The 14,936-nt window shown below is 39.6% G+C and overlaps 1 pseudogene; it reads left to right on the top strand.

The window, feature by feature from the left end:
• Positions 1-9,526: 9,526 nt before the first annotated feature.
• On the top strand, positions 9,527-9,595 carry LOC141582893 (U4 spliceosomal RNA; annotated as a pseudogene).
• Positions 9,596-14,936: the final 5,341 nt, after the last annotated feature.

The raw sequence follows: 14,936 nt of genomic DNA, 5'->3' as shown, positions 1-14,936 counted from the left end.
TCATGCCAACATCTGTTATTTTTTCATTTTTTAATTATGGTCATTCTTGCAAGAGTAAGGTGGTATCCCACTGTGATTTTGATTTGCATTTCCCTGATCATTAGGGATGTTGTGCATTTTTTCATGTTTACTGGCCATTTATATATCTTCTTTTGAGAATTGTCTATTCATGTCCTTTGCCCACTTTTTGATGGGATTATTTGTTTTCTTCCTGATGATTTGTTGAGTTCCATGTAGATTCTGGGTGCTAGTCCTTTGTTGGTTGCATAGTTTGTGCATATTTTCTCTCACTCTGTGGGGTGTCTGGTTACTGTTTTTTTTATTATAGCTATTCTTGTGACTGTGAGCATCTCATTTGGGTTTGATTTGCATTTTCTGATGTGCTTTTTGGCCATTTGTATATTTTTTATTGGAAAAATGTCTATCCAGATTGTTTTCTCATTTTTAAATTGGCTTATTGAAAGTTTAATTGGTTTATTGTCTTTTATTATTGAGTTGTAAGACTTCTTAATATATTATGCATATATATTCTAAAAATTATATCTACAGAATTTATATATTCTGTAGCAAAGTATTCGCTTGTTAAATATGTGATTTGCAAATATTGTCTACTATTCTATGGGTTGCCTTTCCACATTTTATTGGTATAAAATAGTCATATATTTTGAGGGTACATGTCATATTTTGATACATACATACAATGTGTAATGATCAAGTCAGGGTAATTACTTATCCAACATCTCAAACACTTGTCTTCTCTTTATGTTGAGAACATTCCAATTCTTCTCTGCTAGCTATTTTGAACTATATATTACTGTTCACTATAGTCACCCTATTAAACTATCAAACACTAGATCTTTTTCATTCTAGCTGTATTTTTTGTGCCCATTAACCAACCTTTCTTAATGGTATCGTTAATAGCACAAAAGTTTTTGATTAGTCCAATTTATCTTTTTTTGCCACTTATGCGTTTGGTGTTATAGCTAAGAAACCCAAAGTCATGAAGATTTACTCCTATTCTTTATTCTGATCATTTTACAGTATTAACTATTACATTTAGGTCTATGATCCATTTTGAGTTAACTTTTGTGCATGGAGTTGAGGATACAACTTCATGAGGGTATCCAATTGTCCCAGTACTGTTTGATGAAAAGACTGTTCTTTCCCTCATTGAATCATCTTAGCACCCTTGTCAAAAAATCAACAGACTATAAATATGAGATTTTATTTCTAGACCTTCAATTTTATCCCATTAATATATATGTGTATCCTTACACCAGTACTACACTGTCTTGATTACTGTAGCTTGTAGTAAGTCTTGATCTAGGGAAGTGTGAATCCTCCAACTTTATTCAAGATTGTTTTCCCGGGCGCGGTGGCTCAAGCCTGTAATCCCAGCACTTTGGGAGGCCGAGGCGGGTGGATCACGAGATCAAGAGATCGAGACCATCCTGGTCAACATGGTGAAACCCCGTCTCTACTAAAAATACAAAAAAATTAGCTGGGCATGGTGGCACGTGCCTGTAATCCCAGCTACTCGGGAGGCTGAGGCAGGAGAATTGCCTGAACCCAGGAGGCGGAGGTTGCGGTGAGCCGAGATCACGCCATTGCACTCCAGCCTGGGTAACAAGAGCAAAAACTCCGTCTCAAAAAAAAAAAAAAAAAAAAAAAAAAGATTTTATCAAAAAAAAAAGATTGTTTTCGCTTTTCCAGATCCCTTGACTTTTCATATGAATTTGAGGATCAGCTTATCAATTTCTGCAGAGAATTTAACTGAGTTAGGGATTGTGTTAAATCTGTAGATCACTTATACTGTTTTATAACCTACTTGCTTTTCAGTTAAATATATTATGAACATCTTTCCATTTCAGTAATTACAGAGTTCATCTTGTTTCTCATGCAATAATTCAACAAATATTTATTAAACAATTAAAAGGCACAAGGTGGTCTGGTTTCCTAGGTAGAAAGCTTCTTTTTTTCTGGGTGGGATACATGTATAAAAAGAATGACTTACAGATATGCAAAATGAGGTAAATATAAATATAGCCATTTAGTTAGACTAAGGTTTCTCAGTCTCAGCATTATTGATGTTTGGGGATTATTGTTTGTCATGGGGGGCTATCCTGTACATTGGAAGATGTTTAGCAGCATTCCTGGCCCCTATCCCCGAGATGCCAGGAGCACCCCCTCTCCCAGTTATGACAATCAAAAATGTGTTCAGATAGTGGCAAATGTCCTCCGGGAGGCTAAATTACCCCTAGTTGAGAACCACTGAGCTAGACCTTGCATAATCATTTATGATGGTTCCATAGTACATCCCATGAATAATCTGCAATTTATGCAACTAATACCCTATAATTCCATGTTCCTTTACGCCCAATTTTTTACCATTTTTTTAAATAAAACATTATTTTTAGAAAATACATCAGCTCATTGGGGCAAATAACTACATCATGTTAGACTTTTTTTTTTACTATAAAAGTTCTACGTGAAAATTATTTTTTCAAACAATTTCGAAGCTAAAATTTAAAGGATTTATCTTTCAATCCTACTCCCCAGAAATAGTGTATGGTATGTTAGTTTTAAATTTTAACATTTATTCATAATTGAAGTGGTGAAAACCTTTTAGAGCATTTTTATCATTACATGTGATAATTTGGTCTATTCACTGCACATTTTATCTGGAGCTCTTCAAGCCACATTTTTCAAGCTGCCTGTCTTGGCCCATTCGTGGAATCAAATTAGAGGGTCATGAGCAGCAATTTTTAAAATGAAATAGAACAGAACAGATCGTATCAGAGTATATTATACATAACAAAGATAAGTACTATTTTTTGAAAAATTGTTTCAGTATCAGATAGATAGTTGAGATAGATAGATGAAAAATGTATGCATAACTATAGGTTGCAGCCAAGAAAAATGTAAAAGCCAGTGTTGTAAGCAAGCTAAATATATATATTTAACATTCCTTTCTAGAATGGTAGTGAAGTGGTGGATGGGGCAAGTCTCTTTTTTCTTGACTAAAAAAGAATAATTAATATAACATAAGCAAAAATACTTAGTGTTCTAACAGTTACTCCCAGAACAACAAAATACTATTTAATGTAAACTTAAGGTCCATCAACTCAGATAACCCTGACTCCTTAGGAATTAAATGATTCGATAGGGTCAGCCGTCTGGCACAATGGCTCACGCCTGTAATCCCATAATTTTGGGAGGTTGAGACGGGTGGATCATTTGAGGTCAGGAGTTCAAGACCAGCCTGGCCAACATGGTGAAACCCTGTTTCTACCGAACATATAAAAATTAGCTGGGCATGATGGCGGGCGCCTGTAGTCCCAGCTACTTGAGAGGCTGAGACAGGAGAATCACTTGAACCTGGAAAGTGGAGATTGCAGTAAGCCAAAATTGTGCCACTGTACTCTAGCATGGACAACAGAATGGGACTCTGTCTCACAATAAAATAAAATAAAATACTCAATAGAAATCATCCACAGTGCATTTATACATTTACAACTTAAATAACATTATGGTACACATTATGATGGTTGCCGATTTTTTTTTAATCTAGTCCTCTCGTACCTCATTCTTCACTTCATTTGACTCATTAAACACGACCAAACACTTATGACTGCCAGTAGGAAGCATGGGACATTGTGACTTATATAAATATTGTACCTCCCCTCAGCAAGGAGAAGTTAGAGTGGCAGTTTATATGGCCATGATGCTTTTGAATGTCTTTTTATTTAATGCTAGGATGAAACAATCACATCCATGTGACCAATTCACACTACTACATAAATCTTTATGTTCATTTAAGACTAAATTATTGTGGTATTTGGCTACACAGCATGGTTAACAAAGGTTTTAACTAAAATCATAGAATAATTAAGATTTCCTGGCCAGGTGAAGTGGCTCACTCCTGTAATCCCCACATGGAAATACCCCAGGTGGGAGGATGGCTTAAACCCAGGAGTTTGAGACTGGCGATAGAGTGAGACCCCATCTACAAATGGGGTCTGTATGGAAAAATTAGCTGGGCTTGGTGGCATTTACCTGTAGTCCAGGGAGGATCACTTGAGTCCCAGAGGTCAAGTCTGTAATGAGCTGTGATCACATCGTTGCATTCCAGCCTGGGTGACAGAGTGAAACCCTATATTAAAAAAAAAAAAAAAAATTCCCCCAAAAGTTTGAATATTTACTCTAACTTGAAGTATTCATATTTTCAAGGTCACTGAAGCTAAAATTATAGATGACTACACAAAATGACCTTCAAACTAAGGGACAGAAAACATTTGCTAGACCTGAGAAACACATTTTCCCCCAAAGTTTTATTTAAAAGATCACCAAAATGACTTGATAAAGAAAACTTTTGAATCTTCTGTGTGAGCCTATTCTTTGCCGGAACACCCACAGCCAAGTGATGCCAGCTTGGCTGATCTATCAATGCAATCATTGAAAGCCACATGGCAGAGAGAGGGAAAAATAATAAAGTGAACCCTTTTGGAAATGTAAGGGGATAAAAAAACAATTTATCTCTACTTATAAATACAGGATTTCATTCAGAGATCTAGTCCAACTCCTTGCTTCGGAGATGAGGAAATTGAGTCTTAGGATAAGGCTTTTTAAATTAACAGATTTTATTTTTGTGAGCAGTTTTAGGTTTACAGAATAATTGAGCTGAAAGCACAGTTCCCATCAATATAGTTTCCCATGTTAATTCACACATGTTAATCTCTATTAATTTAATTTCACACATGTTAATTTTGCATTAATATGGCACATTTGTTGTAATAGATAAGCCAATATAGATGCATTATTATTAACCAAAGTCCATAGTTTACATTAGGGTTCAGTCTTTGGGTTGTACATTATATGGCTTTTCATAAAGATATAATGACATGTATCTACCATTACAGTACCATAGAGAATAGTTTTCCTGTCCTAAAAACCTCATCTATTCATCCCTCCCTCCCCTCCTCCTGAATCTCTGGCAAGCACTGATCTTTTTACTGTTCCATAGATTTTAGCCATTTTAATATGTGTGTAATGGTATCTTCTTGTTTTAATTTGCAATTCTGTAATGGCATATGATGTGGAGCATCTTTTCATATGCTTATTTGCCATCTGTAGATCTTCTTTGGTGAGGTGTCTGCTCAGATCCTTTGCTTTTTTAAATTGAGCTATTTGTTTTCTTAAGGTTGTGTTTAAGAATTGCTTATATGTTTTGGATACCAGTCCTTATCAGATAAGTGTTTTGCAAGTATTTTCTCTATGGCTTATCTTTTTGTTCTCTTAACAATGTCTTTTCCAGAGCAGAAGTTTCAAATTTTCATACAGTCCAATTTATCAATTTTTCTTTTTTGTAGATCATACTTTGGGTGTTGTGTCTAAGCAGTGATCACCAATCCCAAAGTCATCTAGATTTTCTCTAATGTCATATTTTAGGAGTTTTATGGTTTTGCATTTTACATTTAGTCTCTGACTCATTTTGAGTTAATTTTTGTGAAAGGTGTAAGGCCTATGTCTAGCATTTTTTTTTTTTTTGGCATGTGCATGTCCAGTTATTGCAGCACCTTTTGTTAAAAGGACTATAGGACTATCCTTTGTCCATTGTATTGCCTTTGCTCCTTTGTCAAAGAGAGGTGAGACTTTTTTCTTGAGACAGTCTCGCTCAGTCGCCCAGGCTGGAGTGCAATGGCGTGGTCTCAGCTCACTGCAACCTCTGCCTCCCGGGTTCAAGTAATTCTCCTGCCTCAGCCTCCCAAGTACCTGGGAATACAGGCGCTCACCACCATGCCTGGCTACGTTTTGTATTTTTAGTAGAGACGGGGGTTTCACCATGTTGGTCAGGCTGGTTTCAAACTCCTGACCTCGTGATCCGCCTGCCTTGGCCTCCTAAAGTGCTGGGATTTCAGGTGTGAGCCACCATGCCTGGATGGGACGTAAGACTTCTTAGCAACACCTCAAAGTGTTATTTTTGTGTCAGTTCTTTTTGCTGACAAACTGACTACAGCTCAATGTTTAAGGGAATTGTCTCTGGAGTCAGATTATTTGTTTTTTTTTTTTCAATCTAAACATTATCAGTTGCAAGCTGGGAGATCATGGGCAAGTTACCTAACCTCAGCCTCAGTGTACTCAACTGTACAATGGGTTTGATGATAATAACATGATTATAATAATTATAAGGTTATCATGAGGCAGATTTCATAATATAGGTAAAATATCTGGCACATAGTAAGCCCTCAATAAGTGTTGAGTAGGGGCTGCTACTGTTGGAGTATTACAAATTTAACTTGCTTTCTGCCTTGGGGCTCACTGTTGAAATATATCAGACAAGAATATACACACATCTTTCTTCATTCTCTAAACATTCTTCTAATTTTTATAAAATGATGTACCATTTAAGTAGGTTTCTTCCAAAACCACATTCTCTGCAAACTCATCTGTGGTGGCAGCAGTCAGATCCGTGGTTGCTCAGTGGTCACTGATGGAGGAAGGGGCACGAGGAAACTTCTGGGTGTGATTAAAATGTTCTGTTTTTTTTTTTTTTTTTAATTGTACTTGTGGTTTCATGGGCATTTACATCTGTCAAAACTCATTGAATTGCATACTTCAAATGGGTGCAGTGTATTGTACATAAATTATACCTCCATAAAGCTAAAACACACACAAACAGGAAATATAAATACTATCTGGAAATTGATATCAAGGAATTATTGTTACTTTTTTACATATAAGAATGTATTGTAGTTATTTTGAATTTTTTAAAAAGTCCTTGTCTTTTAGCGATGCATAGAGAAATATGTGCAGATGAAATAGTGTGATATGTGATATTTGTATCAAAATAGTAACAGATGGGAAGGGTAGGTTGGGGAGAGAGATTAAATACATTTGACTATGATCTGATAACTATTGCAGCTGGATGGTATGTATGTAGGCAGTTCATTCCACTATTCTCTTTTGTGTGTTGAAAATTGTCTATAATTAGGAAGGCAGCAAATCACACTGTCATGTGTGTACCTATGCAACAATCTTGCATGTTCTTCACATGTACCCCAAAACCTAAAATGCAATAAAAATATTTAAACATAAAAAAACCATAAAGAAGATTGAGCAACTTACAAAAAAAAAGGAAAAAGAAAATTGTCTATAATTTTTACCTTTTTTTAAAAAGCACTCCACACATACAGAAACTGCTGCCTTTATTTCAGTTGATAAATGGAACAATACTGAACGCATCATTAAGGTTTTTTGATTTTTTTCTGCACACTTTATAATTTCTAAGTACAATTTTGAGATAATTGTAGACTCACACGCAGTTGTAAGAAATAATATAGAGAGCTCTCCTGTACACTTTGCCCAGTTTCCCACAAACATAACATCTTGCAAAAGAATAGTGTAATATCTCAACCAGGATATTGACATTGATACAATCCACTCATCTGATTTAGATTCTCCCAGTTTTACTTGTCATCCTGTGTGTGTGTATGTAAAGTACTATGCAATTTTGTCACCCAGAATTGTTGGTTTGTGTATCTACCACCAAAGTCAAGATACTGAACAGTTCCAATACTACACAAGCACAAGGATTCTTCACTTTGCCCTTTTATAACATACCTACCTTCCTATACATCACCTCCCATCCTTATCCCCTGGCACAACTAACCTGTCCTGATTTTTATTTCAAAAATGTAATATGAATGGAATTATGTAGTAAGTATGTAACCTTTTGAGATTGGCTTTTTTCACTCAGCCTAATTTCCTGGAGTTTCATCTAAGCTGTTGTGTGTATCAATAGTTTCTTCCTTTTAATTGGTACATTGATTACATTAATGCACCACGGTTTGTTTAACCATTCACTAGTTGAAGGACATCTGGGCTGATTTCGGTTTTTTGTTTTTTTTGTTTTTTTTGGTTTTTTTTTTTGAGATGGAGTTTCGCTCTTGTTACCCAGGCTGGAGTGCAATGGCACGATCTCGGCTCACCGCAACCTCCGCCTCCTGGGTTCAGGCAATTCTCCTGCCTCAGCCTCCTGAGGAGCTGGGATTACAAGCACACGCCACCATGCCCAGCTAATTTTTTGTATTTTTAGTAGAGATGGGGTTTCACCATGTTGACCAGGATGGTCTCGATCTCTCGACCTCGTGATCCACCCGCCTCGGCCTCCCAAAGTGCTGGGATTACAGGCTTGAGCCACCGCGCCCGGCTCAGTTTTTAGCTATTACAAATAAAGCTGCTGTGAACATTCACAGATGTATTTTTATCTAACATTTTGTTTTCTACGATTATAATAATTTCCCCTTCTATTGATTAATCTCAGATGAGCATAAGTTTGCAAATTTTCTGAATAAAATCTGTAGACCTAATAGATCTGTACATTTGAAGCACGTATAATTTCCCTTTAGAGATTGTGAAATATTTTTTCAACAATATAATAAATGTCTCCGGTTTTTCTTCCAACCTATTTTGAAAAGCAAATCTCAATAGGAATTTGTAAGTGACCTTACAATTACAGACCTTTTGATGGCTATGATAGCTTTACATCAGTGCCAGTTTCCTCTTTGTAATAATCAAAGTAAACAATCTTGCTGTACCTCCTGTACCTCATAAATATGTATTGGAAGGCAAATTTTCCAACTGATATATCCATATGCTGTCACTGAGGGCCAGAGAACATGTTACAGATTTGAAATTTGTGCCCTTAGGTCTTTCAGCATAGTACAATAATGAAGTAATTTACATTCAGCCACAGTTATATTGCAAATTTCCAATTTACTAGGGAATTCTATTTTCAAAAACCATTACTGATCCTCTTAAAAGTGAAGCATGGTTTTGTTGTGATTATTCACCTGCCTTCTCTTAGTGCTAAGCTAACCCCCTTTTACTTTGTTTGTGATGCTAGGGCTGGCACTGCAAACTGCTTTTCCCAAACTCCCTTGCTGGTTGCCTTCCTGTTAGGTTGTGTCAATGGAAGGTTCTGATGGGATATTAGAAGGGGTGAGAAGAGTCTTCTTGTTGCCAATGCCCATCAACAGCTGCCCAACACACATGGCTCTGGCCTCCCAGCCTTCCCAGCATCACCATATCACGTCTCTACACAGCTGCCAGCACCAACCAGCCACACCTTCCTTGATGATCTTAGTCTCACCCGAGTAGTACACTTCTCAGTTGCCTGAGCAATGACTATGGGGAGTGCCAGCCAGCCAGGTGAAGTAGCTGATATGTACCCAATACTCTGTATTGAATCACCTCTATGTGAAATACTTAGCATGGCTTTTGCTTTCCAGAGTGTTTAGCTTTCTTATACAATTGCAAGCACAATTTTGCAAATTTTTTAGTATTGTGTCTCTGTCCTCTCCAGCTACAAAGGTCATGTTCCTTATTCAGGATAATCTGTGGTTAAATTCAGGACTTGGAGAGAGAAGCAGGTAGGTTTACACAAATACCAGATTTCTTTGATGGTAAGCAACAAATGGACACAGGCTAACTTGAGCAAAAAGGAAATCTATAAAAGCTACATAGGAGCTTTGCGCAGTGGCAGTATCATAGCCAATGAGATTTATCCGAGGCACAATTATTGCCAATTGAAAAGCTACGTAGGAGCTCACAGAATCAAAGGAGCTCACAGAATCAAAGGACTTGGAAAGGGTAGAAACCAGAGCCATTTCAGAGATCCAGGAAGCAGGAATCAATGGACTTGCACCTCCAGGTGTTTCACTAGCATGAATCTATGGAATTCACATTCCAAGAAGGGCGTTGCTCACTGGGGTCGGGCGCCCTATCCTTTAGCTGATGGAGAGTGGGACATCCTGACAGACAGTACTCCCAGACTGTAACTGATTAAGGAAGAGTGAGTAGTTTACTTGAAAGAAATCTACCACGCTGTTTCCTGGAGAAGAATGGATGGTGGCCAGCAATTACAATAAACGTATACTACAATGAACTTCAGAAGAGGTCTTCAGTAGTAAATAAGAATGCATTGTATATGAAAACATTGAATAAAAGAACATTGTACTCAGAGTGAAACACTCAAGGCTATGTGTCTACAAGAAGATTATACAGTTAGGAGAAATAAGCTTTAGGGATCTATTCTACAAAATGGTGACTATAATAAATAGTAATGTGTTATATATTACAAAATTGCTGAAAGAGTATATTTTAAATGTGTTCACCACAAAAAATGTTGAGTGTGAGAGGTGATGAATTTGTTAATTATCTTGATTTTATCATTTCACAATGTAAACATACACCAAAACATCACATTTTACCCCATAAATTATTTACAATTGTGATGTCCGTTACAAATAAAATTTTAAAACAGAGGTTTACATGCTAAACTTTTTCATTGCTGCTTATGGATTGGGACAAGCCCAAGAGGAGTTTCTTGTTCATTATTTTTCGTCTGACAAATATTTATTTACCACGCCCCAGTGATTCTAAGTCTAAGGCTCAGCAATTGTGGTCTAGGTCATTTCCTTTATTCACTGTCCCCATTGCAGAGCTCAAGTGGCTTAACCTCAACAGCTAGCGACAAGGTAAGTTGGTCTTTTAGAAATCTAGAGGGACACTCCACAAAGGTTGCATATTAACACATTCATTTGTAAGTATAAAACAGTTACTTCACTTCACAGTAGTAAATGAAAATAAAGTACAATTTCAAAGATGTACAGTGTGTTTTCTATTATAATAATTTTCCTTCAACTCCCTCTCGCACAATTGCATTACACAATATTTTATTTTATTTATTTATTTATTTATTTATTTCTGAGACCAAGTTTCACTTTTGTTGCCCAGGCTGGAGTGCCATGACGCAATCTCGGCTCACCGAAACCTCCACCTCCTGGGTTCAAGCAATTCTCCCGCCTCTCCCGAGTAGCTGGGACTACAGGCATGCGCCACCACGCCCGGCTAATTTTGTATTTTTAGTAGAGAAAGGGTTTCTCCATGTTAGTCAGGCTGATCTCGAACTCCTGACCTCAGGTGATCTGCCCGCCTCGGCCTCCTGAAGTGCTGGGATTACAGGCATGAGCCACCGTGCCCAGCCTAAACAATTTTAAGAGAAATTACTTAGAATTTTACCACATTAAGACAACTCTTCATTTGTATTACTCCTCTTTATTTTTCTAAAATGCATGCATTTTTTCTATTTATATGAACTGAAGAGACAATGGCTATTAATATTTTAGTGTATTTTCTTCTGCTCCTAATAATGACTGGATGAAAACAATTTGGCCAGAAACAAAACTGATACTACTTATGCTCCTCTTTTGTTTGTATAATTTTCAGATATTTTGTAACAAGCTTTGTTTTTGTAGTAAGATAAACAAACAATAAAGCAATGTATAAAAGAAGAGAATCTCTGTATGTCTTGCTCATCCAGCTAGCTGCAGTTTCCAGAACACTGCTTGCCTCACAGTAGGTACTCCCAAAATTTTTCGAATGGCTAAAAATTTTTCCCCCTTACCTAGTGAGGCATGGTTGCTAATGAACATGGACTCATTCTGCAGGTATATCTGGGTATTATGTCTCTGATTCCTTCTCTGATTCCTTTTAGTAAATAGTTCATTCTATCACATAGTATCATTTTTGCTGTCTTAATATAAGACTGATTAAATTCAAATTCCAACTCCAACACTCACTAGCTATGTCATCTTGGCAACCTCACCAGTCTGGCTCAGCTTCCTCATCTGGTAAGCACCAGTCCAGATGCTGAGGGCACAACAAAACAAGAATCCTACCCTCTAATCTACATTCTAGTGTGCAGGAAAAAGCCTGTGGACAAACATCTGTCAGATAGCGATAAGCGCTGTGGAAAAAAAACAGAAAATAGAGTAAAGGAGATAGAAGGTGATTACCTGTGGGGGTGGATGAGGGCATGTTGATATTTTGTAAAGGGTAGTTGGGGACAGCTAGAGGTTTAAAAAATAGGCCCAGCATGGTGGCTCATGCCTGTAATCCCAGCACTTTGAGAGGCCAAAGTGGCCAGATCCTTGAGCTCAGGATGTAGCCTGAGCAACATAGTGAAACCCTGTCTCTACAAAAAATAAAAATAAAAATATCTGGGAGTGGTGGGCTGTGCCTGTGGTCCCAGCTACTCGGGAGGCTGAGGTGGGAGGTTCGCCTGAGCCCAGGAGGTTGAGGCTGCAGTGAGCTGTGATCATTGCCACTGCACTCCAGCCTGGGTGACAGAATGAGAGCTTCTCTCAAAAAAAAAAAAAAAAAAAAGAAAGAAAGAAAGAAAGAAGAAAGAAAAATGAAAAAGTTTAAAAATCATAGTGTGTTTTTCAAACTTCAAGTTGTGACTAAGCACAATCATGAAGTCCACTTAGAATTTGCATTTTCAAAAAATGTAATAAAATCCATCCCTTCCTTGTGTGTGTGCACCTGTTTGTGCCTTACTCTATCAGCTGAGCACGGGAGAGACAAAACGAATAACCCCAGAGAAAGTTCCAGAAAAGATTAGGACCCAGAGCTAAGAGGTTGGGGAGAAAGACAAACCCAACGGTTTAGCAATCCAAGAGAGAAAACGTATTACTTTTTTTAATGCAAAAAAGTAGCTGATGGAGAAAAGGCCAAAACAATTAAATAGAATTAACAGATTCAATTTAACAACAACAAAAATGCAAAACTAGCCGGGCGCGGTGGCTCAAGCCTGTAATCCCAGCACTTTGGGAGGCCGAGGCGGGTGGATCACGAGGTCAAGAGATCGAGACCATCCCGGTCAACACAGTGAAACCCCGTCTCTACTAAAAATACAAAAAATTAGCTGGGCATGGTGGCACGTGCCTGTAATCCCAGCTACTCAGGAGGCTGAGGCAGGAGAATTGCCTGAACCCAGGAGGCGGAGGTTGCGATGAGCCGAGATCGCGCCATTGCACTCCAGCCTGGGTAACAAGAGCAAAACTCTGTCTCAAAAAAAAAAAAAAAAAAAAAAAAAAAAAAAGCAAAACTAATGAAATATGCTGTAAATATTTTCAGATTCAATGTATGATAATGTGTGAATATCCTCAGAAACTCCCAAAATATTTGTTTCATATTTCTTTCCTTTACCCTCACTGAGGTAAACAGTATCAAGATTTTAAAGCCACACCGTGTGGGAAGATTTCTTTTCTTTCAGTCCTTTAAACATTTAATAAGGTTTTGGAAATCATGCCTTCTTATCAGAAATGAGTACATTGTATTAAAGGCAAACAAATCATCTCCCAGGCCGCCTCTCGCTTTGCACATGAGGTTCTCTTTGAAGCAGAGCCATAAGGTACAATTATTCTAGAACAAGGTGGGCAAACTGCAGTCCTCTGACTAAATCTAACCCACCACATGTTTTTGTATGGCCCTCGAGCTGAGAATGGTTTTTCCATTTTAAAGCGGTTGAAAAAAAAAAATCAAAAGAAGATTTTGTGACCCGTGAAAACGATTTCAGTGTCTGTAGTTTTATTGGAACACGGCCAAATGTATACACATTTTCCATGGCTGCTTTGCGCTACAACGCGACAGAGTGAGCAGTTGCCCGTAAAGCTTGAAGTATTTACTATCTGGGTCCTTTTAGAAAAGGTCTGACAAACCAGTGTCCTAATATGAGGGCTGTATTGCTTAAACACCCTTCCAACTCTCCATCTCCAGCCACCCCCTCCGCCTTAGGCACTAACAAGATTCCTGGACCCCGCCTGGAGGGAGTGCGCTATAATAATGAATTGTATTGTATCGAAAACAAGACGATAAATATCTACAGAAGGGAATGTGACTGGTTCTGCCACTGACTAACGTCTGGGTTTGCGTCCCGGTCAGAAAAGTGGGCATGACAACAGCATCTGCAAGATAGCATCTGAGCATGAAGGCACTTGGAAAGGTATCAAGGCAGCAAATGTTCCGGGGGTGCTTTTGCAAGAGGAGCCTCTCTTGGAGCTGGACGTACACTTCGGTTCCCTTTGCACGCAGGCACCTTGGTCGCCTCCCCCAACTCCGTCCCCTCTGCTCCAGGCCCTCATTTTTTTCTCTCCATTCCCCTTTTGGCCTTTAAGCAAGCTTTCTCCTTCCCCACCCCCCTCCTCCTCAGGGGCTGCGAAGTTCCCTGGCAGAGCAGGGCTCAGGTAAGCAGGCCCAGGGCAGCTCAGCCCAGCTCTCCCCAGCTCCGCCAGCTTGGGGTGGGGTCGCTCTGGGACCCCTGCAGGTGACAAAAATGACTCAGCAGGGGCCGGGGCTGGGATGAGAAAGGAATGCCAGTGCAGTAACAAAATCCCCTGAGGCACGAAGAGGCCGCAAACCATCATCTTAAGGACCCACATATCCAACAAATTAAAATATAATTTAATGTAAATCGGCTTCGGCCCGCCGGCGGCCTGTGCCACCACACGCTTCACATTTAGCCTAACAGGGCGGCCAGGCGGCTTTTGCAGGCAGAAAACGCCCGCGGCCTCTCCATCTGAGACCAGCCCCACCTCGGCCCGACCGGGCCCCAGGAAAGGCCAGTGGGCGGGAGGAGAACATTAGGGGTGCAGAGAATTGCATGTGCGTGATTATCAGGGAGACTTTGAAGGCACAGTAATCTCTCGAGAACAGGAACCATTTTCCCCTCTTGCTCTGAGATTTTGCTTGGCTAAGCGGCGACAGCCTCCCTGCCCCCATCTCGCCCCCACCACCGCTGCCGCTACCAGCAACCACGCCCCGCGGGCCCCAAGGCTCGCCGCCCCCGGGCGCGCTGCCCCCGCGGAGCCGGCCAGCCGCGCCTCCATTCGCCCCGCCCCCGCACGCCCCCATCCGCCCCCGCGGCTGGCCCTGGGAGCGCCAGGCGAGCCCTCGCGCCTGCGCATCGCCAACTTCCTGCCGCGACACGCCCCGCCCACCCCCAGAAGCCCGCCTCCGAACGCCGCGTGAAACCCGCCCGCCGCACTTCATTGGTCGCGGCGCAAGAGCCGTTGGCTCCCAGACCCGCCTCT

Source organism: Saimiri boliviensis, chromosome X, assembly GCF_048565385.1.
Source record: "Saimiri boliviensis isolate mSaiBol1 chromosome X, mSaiBol1.pri, whole genome shotgun sequence".
Lineage (NCBI taxonomy): Eukaryota > Metazoa > Chordata > Mammalia > Primates > Cebidae > Saimiri > Saimiri boliviensis.
Note: the sequence above shows the minus strand (reverse complement) of the source record. Positions and strands in the feature narration are given on the sequence as shown.